This window comes from Dermacentor andersoni, chromosome 5 (assembly GCF_023375885.2).
Source record: "Dermacentor andersoni chromosome 5, qqDerAnde1_hic_scaffold, whole genome shotgun sequence".
Classification (NCBI taxonomy): domain Eukaryota; kingdom Metazoa; phylum Arthropoda; class Arachnida; order Ixodida; family Ixodidae; genus Dermacentor; species Dermacentor andersoni.
In genome coordinates this window covers 65,956,961-65,974,057 of record NC_092818.1, presented here as the reverse complement: position 1 = coordinate 65,974,057, position 17,097 = coordinate 65,956,961, and the positions used below count along the sequence as shown (strand labels likewise).

The 17,097-nt window shown below is 45.9% G+C and overlaps 1 pseudogene; it reads right to left on the bottom strand.

Moving 5' to 3' along the window:
• Positions 1 to 7,323: 7,323 nt before the first annotated feature.
• Positions 7,324 to 7,914, bottom strand: LOC126530732 (protein max pseudogene; annotated as a pseudogene).
• Between the last annotated feature and the right edge of the window lie 9,183 nt (positions 7,915 to 17,097).

The following is a 17,097-nucleotide window of genomic DNA, read 5'->3' as shown; positions in this document are numbered from 1 at the left end:
GAGTTTGTAAGACGTACCTATTTCGATTGAATCCCAGGATGACACCAGTTTCGAGATCTTTCCCAAAGTGTAGGACGAAATACTCGTACATGGGCGCTCCAGTTACTATTGTGTTTCAATGAAAAAAAAAGCGTTTTGTTAAAAAAATGTAAGTGGTACAGCAGTGCATATTTATCGCGAGTTTCATAGCGCATATCTATACAAGCTGGTGTCATTCTGGAATTTCATTTCAAGTAAATACGCCCTGCAAGCTCAACGGCTACAGTTTGTAAACTGCAATATGTACTGCAAATTAATTAATTAAGAATGTAGATAGTGCATTATTTAATTTGTTGAATATGTGTTTACATTTCTCGTACAAGTAATGTCCGCCTCCGAATAATCCACCTCATGGTGCAGAATTATGTCATCGGCAACAGACGATTTTTAAAAATTCTGGGAAGCTTAAGGGGCACTAAAGTGAAAAATGATTTCTTCTGCATCAGTAAATTACTGTTTTACAACACCAAAAACACCACTCTTACAGCAATAAGATGTTTGGTAAGCCAGAAAAAGCGCAAGAACGAAATACGGGTGGCGACGCCTACTTAAGTTCCCGCACCTGGGGGCTGTGACGTCTTTGATTTTGATGGCATCTTCTAGGGCCTACTAATTATATATAGCGGTACAGATTGACTACATTGTGTTCTAAAGGAACCAAATATTAAACATGGCAAGTTTCGGGAACCTTTATTCAGCCAACGCGGCCCAAATGCGAAAACGTACTTTGGAAACCTTGACGTCACGATGACGTACCGGCGCTGGGGTTTCGGCGCGAAATTCAAATACTGATACTTGGACCTTCATTTTCTCATCTAATAATCAAACTATCTTTTTAAAATTACTGCCTGCAGGGTTCTCAAACAATGCTTAATTAGTCTAAACTCATTTATTGTTTCGCTTCAGTGTCCCTTTAAAAGTTATCTGCCCGCGTATATGTGGAAAGTGCACTAAACGCTTCTGTAAGACATAAACTCTGGCTTTGAGTCATCTTGAAAGCGAAACGTTTCCTAAAAGATGTGATTGCCCCGCTCGCTAGGTGGTATGATCCGTCGCTGCTGTTGGTATGGAAAGCTTGTGCGTCTGGCACACATCTTGACATCAATTCTATTTAAGCCCCCGCGTTTGGCGCAAGGGCGTTTGCATTACTCGCAACGCTGAAGTTCTTGAATGTCGCTCAGAACACCTTCGGTTCGAAGCGTTCAATCTGTAATATGTTGCTCACTTTCTGCCTAGCATCGCACGCGTATTTTGTGAAGCGCGGTTTAAGACGTGCAAAGCGCACGCGGCACCGTTTGGCGCGAACGTGTTCATATATAGTGGCCAATGTTTTGTACAGAAGGTTTTCTTAGTCGACTTCACGTGGATATTACGTATCCGGGATCTGGGTATCTTGTAACCACTTCTACAAAAAAAGATTTTGTAGGGAACTTCTAGATGTCTTGTGAGCACGCTAATAGTAATGAATGATACCTTGTCATGCCGAGAATACGTAGCAACAGTCGTCGAATAAGGATACATAAAGAAACAAGTGCGACTAGCCTAAAACGGTGTTCGATCAAAGTCAGTGTGTCGCTTTAGCTTTCTGCCATACCACTGTCAAGTGCCATCTGACTTAACTGCTACACCTTCCGCCAGATGGAGTGGAGTGCCAAACATGGATTTACGGACACTTGCAGAGATTTACAGACGCTCGCGATTGTGTGTGGCAACAGACCGACAAACCGGAATTGTGATCTTAATGAAGAGACGAGTAATCACGGGGATGTCAAGAAAACACAAAGTTCTACCTATAGTCAAGCAATATAAATACCTCGGCCTATACGTGAACGAAGGAAAGACTTACTGAAACACCCACCAAGATAATGTGAAAATAAAGGGGAAGCGGAATGCAGCAATAATGAAGCGTAGAACACTTTGGGGCCCCAATAAATATGAAGTAGTGCCTGTAATTTGGAAAGGAGCAATGGTTCCATCGCTAACGTTCGCATATGCCATCTTGTGTTTCAAATCAGATATCTTGTCAGGGCTGGAAGTTGACTAAAGATCGGTAGGCCCGTTGCCTTTGGGAGCTCACGGCAAAACCACAAATGAAGCAGTGCAGGTTGACATGAATTTTGCATTGCTTGAAGTCAGAGAAGTGCCGAGCAAAATTAGTTGTGAAGAAAGACTCGGGAGCATGGATCAAAATAAATGAGCGCCTAAAGTGCACAAGCATCTGTACCCGAAAAGCGTGGACACAGAATGGAGAAAGAGATCAAGGAAGTTGGCGACCAAGCACAGGGTAACTGAAAGTGTAAATAGAGAACCAGGAGTCCTCATAAGTGAAAGAAACAGAGACAATGAATTGGACGCGAAGAATGGAAACAAAAAAAGACACTGGAGATTCACACGAATGGGAAGAAAGAAATTACAAGGGAAAAGCTGTACGATAACGCAAAGGGCAGCCGCTTGCTACTTGAGGCTCAAGTTGGTTGCCTAAGAACAAGAACATACTGGAGCAAATATTCGCAACAAGTTGAGGTATTTGGCTGCTGCAGCGAAAATCCGGAGACCACTCAGCCCATCCCAATGGAATGCCAAGGGATTCACCTACTGAGACCCATAGGTAACGTACACTTTCCAGAAGCGCTTGAATTCAAAGTGGAAGGAACCAACGGCCGTTCAGCAGTCGATATCAGAATCAAATTTGAAGTGCGTGCCACGGTGACGGTCAGTAGGAGGAGCGTTGTGGACACGCCCCGCACCAACCACCGTAGCCTTCGTAGTGCTGGGCATTGAGGAAGGAGCGGAAGCATCGCGAAGGCTGTGTTTGTTTGCCAGTAACTCCGCTTGTGCTGAACCCGTCAAAGTATTTTCTGCGGCCAAGTATTTCTGAAATACCCTATTTTAACCTCAAAGGGATTTCTGCACTTCGACAAAATGTAGTTCAGGGCCCCTTTAAAGGGGGAATCACAAATCTAAGTCTTATCGCTACGTCTCCTTTTGTTTATCCACGAAAATAATTTATATTGTGAACTTTGAGCGCTACTTTAGAGTCTTAAGTCATTACTGCTAGAAAGGAAACTGAGGGGTCCTATTGCTATAAATCATAGGAAGCCAACAAAGACACTTAGGACAAAATAGGGGAAATTACTTGTGCTTGCTGAATCAGTTAAAGAAATGATAAATAAATGGAAATGAAAGTGCATGAAAGAACAACCTGCCGCAAGTGGGTTACGAACCCACGTCTTCGCATTACGCTTGCGATGCTCTTACCAATTGACCTACCGCGGCTCCATTTTCCCATCCATTTCGTGGGGTATTTATGTTTCAGTGTCAGAACTGGGGTTACAGAATGGGTTCCAAGAGAAGGTAAGCGCTGTCGAGGACCGCAGACGACTAGGTTGGGCGATGAAATTAGTAAATTCGCAGGCGCTAGTTGTAATCTGTTGGCGCCGGGCAGGGATGATTGGAGATCGCAGGGAGAGGCCTTCGTCCCGCAGTGGACGTAAAATAGGCTGATGATGACTAGAACTAGCCTTGGGACTGTTAGCCTGCACCACCGCTACCGCGGCAGTCAATAACGATGTTTGGTGATGACGGCACAAATTATCGTTGACATGTTTCGGTAGATGGCGTGACAGCGCGATGACGACGACCAAGGTGGGACAACACCTAAATGACACCGATGAACATGACGGGAGCGTGACCAAGACGACCTAAGGACAACGATATATATATATATATATATATATATATATATATATATATATATATATATATATATATATATATATATAATGAGGAAAGAGAGTACGATGTACGTTGAATAAGCACAGTATATTGCACTGACGTATCGGCTGGTGGACCAGCCTTTGTGAAAGACTAGTCCACCATATATATAGGCGGCCAGGTGCGTCTGAGTTAGTGAACCGCGAGAGCTTCACGAGACGCCGCCAGTCCACAGCGTTCTTGCGATAAAGTGACCAGGTCACTCTACTACCGACAAGCCGCGACTGCAGTCTTGCCGTCTATACAGCGTAGAGGTGTCATAGAGCGCGTTTGTCGCGGCCGCCGCAGCTGCAATAAAATGGGGCAGTGCACACACGACGGCGCGTAGTAAAACAGAGTCGAGTTGGCGAGGTTACAAGCTGTGCGCTGAGTGCCGGAGCGCGTATACCATATTCCGCGCATTGCAGTACGAAAAAAAAGAGAAAGAAAAGAGGCCATACGTGGTTGTTTGGTCGGAAATTCTCCGCGCATGAAGAGCGCGAGAAAAAGTGGATCAATGACGACCGCCCTTCGGATTGCGCGAACAGGTGCAGCTTGGTTATGTACTGCAAAGGAAATGGCTTCGGAAAAAACCCCTCTGATCATTAACGCGAGGGTTGATCTTCAGGACATTAAATAAAGTTCATCATACCATACCATACCATACCATTAACGCGAGCATCTCTGATTTAATGAAATGAAATTATGGTGTTTTGCATGCCCGAGCTACGATCTCGTCATGAGGCACGCCGTAGTGTTGGACGCCGGATTAGTTTTGACCAGATGGCGTTCTTTAATGTGCATTGCATTAGCTTGCATTGCATTGCATTCATCGTGCGTGTAGTACTAAGCACTGCATCCGGATATCTTGGATCATTCCATTTCTGCTGACCGTGTTCTGAAAATAAAGCGTTGTTGTTGTTGTCCTGAGTGGCCGTGGCACATATCCACAGTGGGGGATTGGCCAAGAATCGGGTGGTTTAATTAGGTGCATAAAAGGCGACTCGCGTGCCAAACTTCTTTGTCATCGTATTGTGTTCCAGCTCTAAACCAAGAAATGACGCCTGCTGCCTTTTATTCAGTGTAGGTGGGATACATTTACCCAGAACGTTCGTACTCAATGCTTAAACTTAGCAAGGAAAAGAAATTGCTAGTATGTTGCCTGTAGGCAAGACTCAGTCCATAAATGGTTAAAGCCGTGACTCATGTGACGTATAGTATATCTCTTCTTGTGGCAATCCTCTCGACACAGCGCCGAGATGTTGAATACTCGGGCGAAAAAATGTTCTGCAGCCTCAATTATGTCCCTTGTCATCTGCTTTGGATGCTTGGCGATTACCGCGCAATCTATGAATGCAAATCGAGGCGAAAATCCCGGCAGCGAATTTCTAAGTGGTCTTGCACTGCCTTTTGCGCGACCTAATTGCGCTCGTGGAGTCTATCGTTGAGGCACCTGAACTGTTTGATCCACAAATGTTGGCCGCACGGAAGAGAAATTGCGTACACATAATTCTTAGCGCATGTCATGCGTATGATTCATCGTGTTTTCCTGTACACAGCTGTGCCTTACCTTCGCAGTCCTTGCCTGCCAGGTAATGCGTTACTAGATTGTCAGACATTGAAAATAAGAAAAATAAATACCTTTCACCGCAGCGCGTTCGCCCATTGTTTCAGACGACAACAGATATATAGCACGGCATTGCAGCCATTTTTAAGTACGCTTTTTTGCTGCCATTGATGTGTGTCGGCTTAGCGTTGCGCTTAGCATGTTTAGTTGGTTGCAGTAAGGATTCTGCGAGAGAAACTACGAGTGGGTCCGAGTAACCAGCTTGTGTAAGCGACCCACCTGTGCTTCTAAACTACCGCACACAGGGGGGGGTGGGGGTGGAAGCAAGACTTATGCGGGGCTTTCGCGAGGCATATTCTTGCTACACCCTGTCTTACGAGTTTCGGGTAACTCGACGAGTAGGACAGAAGGGGCTTGTTAGCGCGTGGCTAGCATTTCCAAGAAACGTGCGACTCCGAGATGAACAACCGCGGCTCCAGACAACGTATGGAACCATATATGAACGTATCGTCACGTGGCGAAGAGCACGTGGGCCATACGGGCAGGTTCACGAATTTATAGAGATAGTAAGGGAGCAGAGAAATGAAAATCGGCGCTCAAAAGTCTGAAATGGCTCAGGACAATGTCTCGCTGGCCCTTAGAACGCTTGAAGCGAACTAGAGCACTGGTTGCCTTTAGCGTACGGGTCCAACGTGACCATTGTCCTAATATCTTTTGTTCTGACAGTGACAGGCTCTCCACTGTCTCTAACGAGGTACATGTCAGCACCTGGCTTTCAGTACTATAACGTGGGCAGCTGCACAAAAGGAGCTCAATTGTTTTATATAGACCGCAAGTGCTTTCACGTGAGCTTTCCTACAAGAAGGCAAAAAAGGCAAGGACAATCGAGTGCGAGCCTGAATTTATTCAAGTATTATTTTGTAATACAGACGGAGGGCCGGAACGCTACGCTTTGTGCGGAACGTGCTGTTATAGCATGTGTACTGAGAAGAACACATGTCTGGCAAGTTCACCAAAGTTTGAAGCAGTGAAATAAATGCAGTTTGAGTTCACCAGGCGACATTGAATCGCGTCACGCCTAATTAAGGAGCGCAGAAGCACATCTACCACGTTCCCGAGGCGCGGCACGTCCAAACAAGTTGGCGTCCCCCACCTCGTGCGCCGCATGTGGAGCCGTTGTCCCACTGCTTGACTCTTCCCGAAAGTGTAGCGGGAGCCTGGCACTGTTCCTGGTAACGTGGGTCCCGAGCAAAGCTGCTTTGCGGCTCTGAAAGGTCGCTCGAAGACAACCCGTCTCCCCCCTTCCGCCTATTGTGACGGTGCTTGCAAGCCGCGAGGCAACGGCGGCCGTAATGGACCGTGAAGCCCTAGGAGCAATCCTCCCCCCCCCCGTCCGTCTTTGTGACGGCAGTTGCCGACAAGGAAGGCAATACCGCAGACAAGTAATCCCTCGGACAATTGGAGCCCAAGGAGCGACCCTCTGCGCCGGGTGTGGCTTACATTCGCACGGGCGCCTACCATTGGCCGAAAATGACGCTACCAGAGTGAACTCGCCGATTGGCCGAAAATGACGCCACCTGAGCGAACTCGCCGATTGGCCGAACGGGACGTGACTTCGAGACACCGAAGGGGTTAAAAGCCAGAGACCGTGAGCAGCAAGAGAGCATTCCTTCATTCATCTCTTTCGAGCTTCTTGCCACGGGCCGCAGCGTCCGAGTTGCTGCCGGCACGTAATGACTTTAGGACTGTTAATTTCTTTGTACTCTCAGTGTAAATAATGTAAATAAACCTTCAGTTTTCATCTCAAAGTCCTCCTCAACCTCGGCCAACTCCCGCACCCAACGGCAAGGTCCAAAATCTGGGGGACAGCAATTGGGATTGTCCTCCAGATCCAACAGCGGTCATTAACAGCACGAGAAATCGAGTACATACGCTTTCTGAAGCATCAGTCGAGACAGTTGAAACTGTATTACTCTTTATTCAGGACGATGAGCATGTTTCGCAGTCGGGCTTTTTTTTTTCAGCGGTCGCTTAGATCCCTTCAGGCAGCATGGAAGCCTCGGAGGTGACGCCAGCCGGGGAGGCGGAGTTCCCTTCTTCAATGGTAGCGACGACCGAGGTGCTAGGCGAGCAGTCGCCACCGCCGTTGGCCATCTCCATCTCCTCCAAGGCCCGGATCTGTTCCTCGAGGTGCTTCCTCTCTCGCTTAAGCTCCTTGATGGTGTGCAGCCGCTCCCTGTTCTTTCGCTGCATCAGCTGTATGTAGTCGGCGGCCCTCTTCAGGATCTGGGCCCGCGTAGCCCTCTCCCACTGCAGGGACGGCACGGCGTCCCGCAGGCAGCCGAACGTGAACTTGATGTGGTCGCGTCGCCTCCGCTCGAGGGCGCTGTGGTGGGCCCTCCTCTCGGCCTCGACGTCCACGTCGCGTTCCTCGTCGTTCATCTTGCCGGGTGACGCGGATCGCAAGCGTATCGGCTGCAGCAGCGGAACTCAGAGACGGCGTTGCCGTAGAACGAACGTGGGACAATAGCGCGAGCGGTGAAAGCGCGTGCCCAGCGTGGCAGCCGGAGGAAGAAGTCGAAGTATAGTGAGATTCCGCTCACTTCATTAGGGTTAATCTTAACATCGTAAATAGTACTAACTGTCACCGCGTCGGTTTTGGGTTTTAGCTGCATGGACGCTTTGGTGTCCTTTGCGGTTACATACAATCAACTAAACCAATGTAATATGTAACACTTCAAAACACTGAGTAAAAGTTCAAGCACACAATTCCTGGCCAATACCCCAGTGTGGGTACGAGCCATAGTATGAGGCCATGATCATCGAATGCCTCGTCTAAATGGTCCATATCCACTCTGGGTGCTTGCAGAAAGGTAAAAGGAATTGATGATATTTAACGGCTACAAACTTAAAACAGTAGTTTAGTTATGATCAAAAGCAAAATACTTTTGAAGAACGTAGGTTACTGAAAGTAACGGCCGTTTGTTTTTTTTTCCTCTCAACTCATGGCTCGTACCCACTATATGGGAGTGGACAACAATCGAGTGGATAAAGCTTATGAGAGAAACCAAATTTCACTCGCACAATCGCGAGGAAGGAGAAAGTATTACAAATGCAGGAACATTAATCACGTAGCGTTTTTTCAAATGTGCTGAAAAAAGGATCTAAAATAATAAGGCAAACTTGAGAATATGCTGGCTCCGAAGCAATACTAAAATACGGGACGGCGGTGCAACCATGCCCGTTATTGTACCCGCTACAGATCGCGAAAACAACGAAATACAGAGAATTAGAGCGGTCTTCGTGTTAATGCGTTTACCATTTCTTGGAAAGTTCAGCCAGTTCGCGGTATGTGTGATGTAGGTCCTTATATGACCTATTTTATACCAACTTGGCTTACTGGGCAACAATAGGCAAATTGGCCCATCGGATATGTTCAACTGGGCACACTGTTACTGGGTATTCGGCCGAATAGATATCGTGAACCGCGAGCTATGCGCAACCGGACATGTGACACTAAGCACTGTAGGAGTTGAGGAGGACGTCGGGATGAAAAACTTGGGAGGTTTATTTACATTATTTACAGTGAGAGTCAATTAACAGTCTTAGAGTCATTACGGGCCGGCAGCAACTCGGACGCTGCGGCCCGTCGCAAGAAGTTCGAGGGAGATGAATCAAGGAATGCTCAAGGAAATGCTCTAGGAATGCTCTCCTGCTGCTCCCGGTCTGCGTCTTTTAAGCCCTTCGGTGTCTCCAAGACACGTCACGTTCGGCCAATGGGAGAGCCCGCTCAGGTGACGCCATTTTCGGCCAATCGGCGAGCCCGCTCGGGTGTTGTCATTTTCGGCCAATGGTAGGCGCCCGTGCGATGGAGTCACGCCCGGCTAAGAGAGTCGCTGCTCGTGTGTTTGTCCGAGGGCTTTCTTCTCCCTGCCGTCTTGCCTTGCTGACTTGCAAGGCGCCGTCACAATAGGCGGATGGGGGGGCGACGCCACCAGGTTTTCACGGCGCATTACAGCCGTCTTGCTTCGGGACCCACTTTACCCGCCACAGTGCCAGGCTCTCGCTTCACTTTCGGGAAGAGTCAAGCAGTGAATAGCTCCACCGGCTGCACACGAAGTGGGGTCCGCCAACTTGTTTGCACGTGCCGTGCCTCAGGAATGTGGTATCCGTGTTTCTGCGCTCCTTAATTAGCTGTGGTGCGATTCGATGTGGTCTGGGGAACTCGAAGTAGGCTCAGGAAACGGTCCCGTATCTAACAGCACGTGATCCTTCTTGGTCACTCCTCCAGATGCGTAAGAATGTCATGTACGTACGATACGTACGTGCCAGCGGTTATATGGGGTCAGATAGCCAAGCAGATCATTACTGCGTGCGTGCGTCTTCCTCACCTGTGCAGCTGCTCATTTGCGACTTCATCGCGGCCTCCTGTATGCGTTTGGAACTCTGCATACGCATATATGCAGGGACCAGTGTGGTGCAACTTGTACTGGCCTTGTTTTTTATATGTTCGTATGTGTGTAAGGCTGCATTCGCTAAATAGTTCAACCCTACGACGTCGCTTGTTCGTATCTTACAATATCTTTTTATTATTATAATGCCACTAAACTGCGAAAAGGAATAGCCGTCCCCATTATCGGGTGACTACATCGCTTTCTTTTATTTTCATTTGAATCAAGTACACAGAGGCAAGAAGTAAGCAATATAAAATTCAAGAAGTCAGATACAGGGATATGAAAAAGTTGTTATCAAAAGCAGCCCAGTGAGGAGAAGGAAGTGAAGTGAACAGAATGAGGCCAGAGGGTGCATCGATAAAGGAGCGTTGATCCTTGGCCGCTGGATCAAAAAGAAAAAAGAAAAGAAAAATAGAAAGGTTTTGTATCTCTGTATCTCGTAGTTCTTGCGCTCAACAACGTGAACGTTGATGAGTACCGTTTTCGGGGAGTTCAGTGGTCTCGGAAAATTGCAACTGGCCGAAATAATGTTTCTGCTTACAATATATTACTGAAACTGAGGAAGTGAACTAAACTTTCATAACGATGGTGATATTACTACCTTGATGGTAGTCGCTTCCATTACAGGCATGATCAATGTGGAGGTTCCGGCGCATCCCGATGAGATTAGCTCAAGGAAGATCTGCGCCGGTTTGTTTGTCTTTTTTTTTACATCAGCATTCATTACACCGTTTTTTCTGGAATACATCTTAGAGAAATTATCCCGCCTTTAGTGGCGCACATAAGCGTTCTCTGGTTATACTTTGTCCAATGTAGAGATTACCAAAAACTGTGACGCCTTTTGAATTAGCTGGAGACATTTAAACTTAATGGCAAACGAGCTCATTTGGAGACAATCGCTCAATAAGTAAGGCAATCAGTGTGTTACTACAAGCTTGTCAGCAAGCACATTATCTAAAGTGTCTGTCACGCACGTGGTCTTAATTATCACTGCGGCTTACGCCCCCATGACAATAAATTTAAATTAGAATTAACATTTAAAGTGTTGGTTATCGCCCGTAACTATATCTTCAATTTTGCAGGTGTCCTCCCTGTATATACCCTTTCACGACAATCTGGCAATGGCAATAACCCTACATGGTGTGCTCAGCCAATGTAGACTGCACACGGGATAGTGCCGTATCCATAGTGTCTCACATACCTATTTTATGGCCGCAAACGTTTTTTTCAATGAAGTCCATTGCAACCAAGTACCTTGTTCGTGTGCGTTATTTTGTTCAATATTCGGTGTCTCTTTTTCATTTTTAAGAGAGTCTGCTTCATGTGGTTGTGCAACATCTAAAGAAACAATGCCCGTGTCCAACATCAATGCATGGCATAGCCCCAAATCTATTATTTCTTTTTTTGCTTATTAATGAAACTATAGTGTTATAAATTTCCAGATTTATATCATTTATGAGCACATATTACACCAATGGTGCATACGTTGTCTTAATCTTTCAACCACTGCGATATGTTCGCAAGAAATAGATGGTTGGCACAGGCGCTTCGCTTCCCTTCATTTGTCATGGACCACAAAGTCTGGACACACAAAATCCAAACCCTTTATTTCATTATTAATAAGCTGCAAAGTCGAATGCTCGCAAATATAAGTGTGACGAACACAACAAACGTGAACAACACAGCTTTTGTTGGAGGCTCTTTGGACGGGTCCTCTTGGACGTCTTGGCTCCCTGCATATACGTCTAGAACATCAATCGTCCCGCAAAGACCCACTGAAATAAGAAGGTGACGAGGGCTTTCAGAAAGGCTGGACTATTCTCGACGGCAAAGGATGGTTGGTGCAGGCTGCGTAGTTTCCGCATGTAGCTCTTTACTGCAGCAAAAGAAAAAAAAGATGAACGAGGCCGTGTTTGAAGAAAAAATAATAAATTACGCTATCCCTCATGACTGGTTAGCATGGCGAAAGCTTAAGCTAAATTGGCCCATTACGGATTTCCTAATTTAAAATAGATCAGCCTTACTACGAATACGGAGGCCTGCTGCGGCGGAAAATACTAAATAACGAAAGAGACGTCGAGATGCACCGTTAAAATTCTCGCACCAGCCATCTGCGACCGCACGTTCCGGCAGCTTCTGAATTCGAAAGTCGACCCAACTTGACAATTTTAAGCTTTTTTCAGTGAGAACCCATGTTCGAGAAATTGTCGTACCACCAATTATGTTACATTCGATCACGTCATTGTACCACGTGGTACGCGTGCAAAATTATCGGGAAAGGAGTTCGGTCTTTATTTTTTTCAAATCGTCGTTTTTCTTCCTCCAAGAGAACAAGCTATGCATGCAATTTTTTCGGACAGATCCTTTGTGTCTCTTTATCTCAACTGATCATATAGTGCACAATGAAAAAACAAAAATCACGCATTAAGTTTTTTTTTTTTTTTTTTTGCAAAGGTCTCTTGCAGAATGATGAGCTTGTTGGCGCCATAAATTCAAGTATTAAAAACTGCGCAACTGGTTATAAGGGACGCAGTAGTGAATGTCTCCGGACTAATTATTACAACCCGTGATTCCTTAACGGGCGCCTGTGTAGAAATACACGAGCGTTTATTTTTCGCTTCGCCCTCATCTCAGTGCGGTGGTCGCTGCCTGGAATGGAACCCTGGACCTTGTGCTCATGAGCAGAACGTCATATCTACTGAGCCCTTGCGGCGGCTTGGGCCACAACATGCCATGCCAACACCAAAAATACAGAAATTTGTCCAACGTTCCCCAGTACGACATTTTCCAATACATTTGACCATGCGAAACGTTCACTTCCATGTTCCCATGCAGATGGGCTTCTATACCATTGCTCGTGGAAGTGGACAGTACGGTGAAAATCAACAGTTCTTTTCAATACTGTGACGCCGCGCATATCTGCTGATTGCACACTTGTAAAGCTCCGAGGTAACACAGTTTTACGAATAATTTGGCAGGAAAATGCCGCAGCCTTTTGATGTTAGAACTAAGTTTCTCGTAACAAACATTAAGCAGGCGATCATCCTAGATATATTTCCAAGGTAGCGGAACATTGCACGGCTACTACACTAAATTATATTTAGGTGGGTTGCTCAATAAAGACAGATTGAAGCTCTGAAATCTTTATTTTTGGAAAACTATTCATCGGCACTTTGATCCCTTTCTGTATGCTCCTCAGTAAGTCAAACGCACGCGCCCTACCGTTTCCACCGTGCCAAGATAGCATGAGTGACGTCATCTTTTGACACGCAAGCGCTGTAGAGGAGTAAAAACGCTTATTTCGAAACGTTTCGAAGACGGAACTACGGGCTCTGCGTTAAGTCTGCCGCGGTGAACTCGGAATTTTAGTGTGTGGCACATACCCGACGTCACACATACCCAGTGACCCAAGCTGCTCCCGACGGTTGGTTCCGAACCCGCTTCGAAGCCAACCTCAGCACAGCAGCCTGATGCTCTACCTATTGGTGACCGGAAGTGGCGGTAAAACGGTTAGAGACATATACACGGGAAGTTTCGTCAAGTTTCCTAAGAATGCTAATCGCATTAGAAAAAAATGCCGCTTTTGTTAACAAGAGTGCATTTTACGTGATTCAGAGAATGATGATGTCTATTGCACTTTATCAAACAATTGTTTTGATCGCTAAAAAAAATATACGCCAACAGCGACGGTGATTGGCCGGCTCCACATAATTAAATTAAATAAAAAGTTAAGTTTGGGTGCACCGGGTGCTCGAGATGTCGCGGATGCTTAGTGTATTCTTCTTCGTTGCATCAGATTTTCTTAACGGTACGTTTGTGTCACGGTAGTTTGTGTCTTGCTGACATGGTCCAACTTGATTGAGTAATTGGACTGTGCAAATAGCAGCTTCTGAAGCTGTATTTTGTACGAATTGATTAGTCCTAGAGGAATATTCAAATGACCAAGGAACCTTCAACGAAAGGACCTCTCAACAAAAGGACTAGGCAGGATTTCACAAAGGCTACTAATATTCACACTATCAATCAGGTGATAGAGGAATGTGCGGAATATAACCAACGCTTATATATAGATTTCATTGATTACGAGAAAGCATTTGATTCACTCGAAACCTCAGCAGTCATGGAGACATTACGGAATCAGGGTGTAGACCAGCCGTATGTAAAAATACTGAAAGATATCTATAGCGGCTCCACAGCCACCGTAGTCCTCCATAAAGAAAGCAACAAAATCCCAATAAAGAAAGGCGTCAGGCAGGGAGATACGATCTCTCCAATGCTATTCACAGCATGTTTACAGGAGATATTCAGAAACCTGGATTGGGAAGAATTGGGGATAGGAGTTAATGGAGAATACCTTAATAACTTGCAATTCGCTGATGAAATTGCCTTGCTTAGTAACTCAGGGGACCATTTGCAATGCATGCTCACTGACTTGGAGAGGCAAAGCAGAAGGGTGGGTCTAAAAATTAATCTGCAGAAAACTAAAGTAATGTATAACAACCTCGGAAGAGAACAGCAGTTTACAATAGGTAGCGAGGCACTGGAAGTGGTAAGGGAATACATCTACTTAGGATAGGTAGTGACGGCGGATCCGGATCATGAGACGGAAATAATCAGAAGAATAAGAATGGGCTGGGGTGCGTTTGGCAGGCATTCTCAGATCATGAACAGCAGGTTGCCATTATCCCTCAAGAGAAAAGTGTATAACAGCTGTGTCTTACTAGTACTAACGTACGGAGTAGAAACCTGGAGGCTTACGAAAAGGGTTCTACTTAAATTGAGGACGACGCAACGAGCTATGGAAAGAATGATGGGTGTAACGTTAAGGGATAAGAAAAGAGCAGATTGGGTGAGGGAACAAACGCGAGTTAATGACATCTTAGTTGAAATCAAGAAAAAGAAATGGGCATGGGCAGGACATGCAATGAGGAGGGAAGATAACCGATGGTCATTAAGGGTTACGAATTGGATTCGAAGGGAAGGGAAGCGTAGCACGGGGCGGCAGAGAGTTAGGTGGGCGGATGAGATTAAGAAGTTTGCAAGGACAACATGGCCACAATTAGTACATGACCGGGGTAGTTGGAGAACTATGGGAGAGGCCTTTGCCCTGCAGTGGGCGTAACCAGGCTGATGATGATGATGGAATAGTTTTACGTTATAGGGCCCCAGTATTCGTTTCAGTAAAGAGCAAGCAGAAAACAAGCATTCAAACCACATCATTCATGATAAGGCGCTCCTAATAGCAATGCGAATCACATAGCGCTCCACGCATGCGTTTTCCAGTAAAGATTACTGCTGCACAAACTGCCGCGGCGACGGCAGCTCGCGACGTGAAGAGTGACGTCACTAGCCTTTCACATATAAGAGAACCAGCCTACCAACTGATGTTATTGTAGTTGCAGCACCGCTATGGGTAGACAACGCATAGTATAGGACTCCCGAGGAGCAGCGTGAATATGAGGAGGGGCAGAGGGAAAAGAAACGGTAATACGACCAGCGGCGGCGTGTTGCCAAAATTACCATTGCTCCCATTACTGCCATTATTCTAAAGCAATAAAGCATTGCGTACCCCCCTCAGCACTTGTGGTGGTTTTCAACAGCTTCGCTGGACATCCACTTTCGCAGGGCTGGGATGGCAAGTCATTTTTTTTGCATTGCAAGTTATTACCCATTCTTGTTTTTTTGTTACATTTTAATTTAGGAATGGCTATCATAGTTGACGTTGTTTAGCTATCTTGTATACAATATGGCTATATGCTTGCAATACATGGCCTAGATAAATATAATTAATGGAACTTAAGAATTTCAGCATAGTGCCGTTTGGCATGCTGACACAGCCATAAACTGTGGCTATAAGGTACCAGCGCTACAGGTAGCACTGCTTCTGCAGCACACAGTTCAACTATATGGAAACTAGTCTCATTCATTATTCTTCTTTTCTGCATTTGTAGAGTTCCAGTTCCTGTGAACATTGCACGTCTGGTTGAAGAATGGCTTGTACCTACAGTTGTGCCCAATGAATAGCCAAATTTTGGCCAGTTTTCATGTTCATGCTATTAGCATGTTTGTACGGGCAGTTGCTTTTACAGCGACTTGTTTGCCCAGCGTAGAAGCCGCCGCGGGATGTTAGAATCTCATACACTTCGACTTTGCAGGGGACGTAGTATCTGTCACGTTGTTGTCACAGGCGCCATATCTTCGGGGCAAGCTGAGTTTACTCGCTTGCAAAGGGGCAACCAAGCTTGTTGGATGCGAAGTAAACGATGTGTACACTCAGCGGCCCTTTACATATTGTGTGACATATGTGGTTATAGCGACCTTCGCTTTATCTACTTCTTGTCAGACAGCGGCGTTTTGCTTCTGAAAATCACTCAGGATAGCTTTCAGTGCGCCGGACCGGAATAACTCGAGAATATCAGCAGAAGTTAATTGTTGCACTTATGCTGCGAAGCTTCACGCAGTATGATGACGACCTAAATAAAACGAGAGTGACCCTCAAGGCCTTATAGCACATGTCATAAGTTTGGAGCAACATGATCTATAGCACTTTTTTGATCGTAGGTTATAGCTTCAACAGGTGGGACCATGGTTGAATGCAGCGCGAGATCATGAAAATGTAGCTGTCTATGAGCAGCTCCCTGGTGAAGGAGAGGCTGGGGTTACTAATGGGAAGCCTGTCGAACCTTAGGTTGACCTTGTTGATTGCTTTATCAGGTGAAGTTTGAAACAAGAGAAGGAAGCAAGCAAATGAATTAGAACGTATTATACATAGACACCATGCTAAGGTTCTCAGGCAGGCGTCTGTCATAACACGCTGACCAGCCGCTTTACACACAGGCTATGGACGACCGAATACATATGCCTTTTCTTTGAACAAATGACTGCTCACTGTAACTGAAGAGGATGGAGCGGACATAAAGAAAACAGCTCCATAAATTTCATTCCGCTGGTGTCAAGAGTGTTATTGAAAGTGTACATCGCCATACTCCCTGATACCTTCTTGGGTGACATCAGTGATAACCAGCTCAAGGCAAGTGGTAATAGACCTCTTTATAAGTTATAATGCATGCATGCATGAAAAGCACATTACTTCTTAAAACTGGCCACTTCACAGGGGTTCTGGAGAAGGAACAGATTATTGACAATGAGCAAAGACAAGCTTGTCTGCTATTAAACATCCAACACCGTTGCCAGGTAGCAACCTCTAAAGTAATCGCCTTAAAAGGGGACTCACGTTTGTGCAACCATAAAGAGGGCAGACAGGCATAGCCCTTTCAGTGATGC